Source organism: Poecile atricapillus, chromosome Z (genome assembly GCF_030490865.1).
Source record: "Poecile atricapillus isolate bPoeAtr1 chromosome Z, bPoeAtr1.hap1, whole genome shotgun sequence".
Lineage (NCBI taxonomy): Eukaryota > Metazoa > Chordata > Aves > Passeriformes > Paridae > Poecile > Poecile atricapillus.
Window position 1 is genome coordinate 50783121 of NC_081289.1, and position 1169 is coordinate 50784289.

Genomic DNA, 1169 nt, shown 5'->3' on the forward strand with positions numbered 1-1169 from the left:
CCGAATAATGATGTTCATGGAGCAAATGGAGACAATGTCAAAGCATATGGAAGGTTCTCCGTCATAATGGATGTATCCAGTTGTAGGTTCATGCATTCATTTAAAATACATCCTTTTTGCTTGTTTGTTTTGTTATTTATAAAGTGTATATATATGTATGTGCATATATATGTGTGTGTGTGTGTGTGTGTGTGTATTTCAGAGACTTAATGTTACATACAAACCTGCATTTGCAAACAGCTGCTAACAAGCACATGGGAAGGAAATGAAATTTGGGCCACTCTGTGTTTGAACAATCTGGTGAGAATCACTGTGTAATAGGCAGACAGAGGATACAGCACTACAGACCTCAGATCCTGCCAATCTTTAGTTGAATCTCCAGCCTTGTCATACAGTCCTGAGGAAAAAGCTGTTTTCTCTTGCTGGAGGGAAATAAAATTTTCTTTGGCAGTTGTTTCATATTCTCCTAAAGATTTATATAATGGAAGATGGTAATTTTACTGAATTCTGGGCCTGCCTTAGTGGCAAACTGGGCCTGAGATTTCTTACAGATTTATAATGTTTATGGGTCAGAAGAGTCAGGGGGAATCAATGGAAAATTGGTCACATGTCCCATTAGAAGAATGAAAGATACCCAAGGGACTTATTTGAGCTCCTAAATCCTTTCACAGTTGAAGAAAAAGACCCTAGAATCAACAGCTATTCTGGTTCAAACTTTAATTTTACTTATAATTGGTGTGCATAAATAACAAGAATATGGTGACCTTAGATGAATGTCAGACTGTTTCAGTCATTTGCCCTCTATGTGTATGAACAATGTTATTTAGGTGTCCCCAAGCAGACTATCAAAAGTAATTTACAACCAATTTCTTAAAAGATGCATTTTAACTTTACTTACATATCTGAAACATTATGGAGTATAAAATTATTGATGTGTAAATGTTAAAACACTGACAATCAAGAGAAGCAAAAACTCATGCACTGAAATTGAAGAACACAAAAATTAATGCAGAAAGAGCTGTATATGCTAGTCAGATGCTGCCAAAAACCTTTCCAGTATTTCTTCTAAGCAGAGTAAAGACTGAGCCAGGAAACAACAGGCCAGACAATCCCAATAGTTCCTAATAATACTAAAATAAATTAAAATATTTTATTGCAAGTTTTATCAT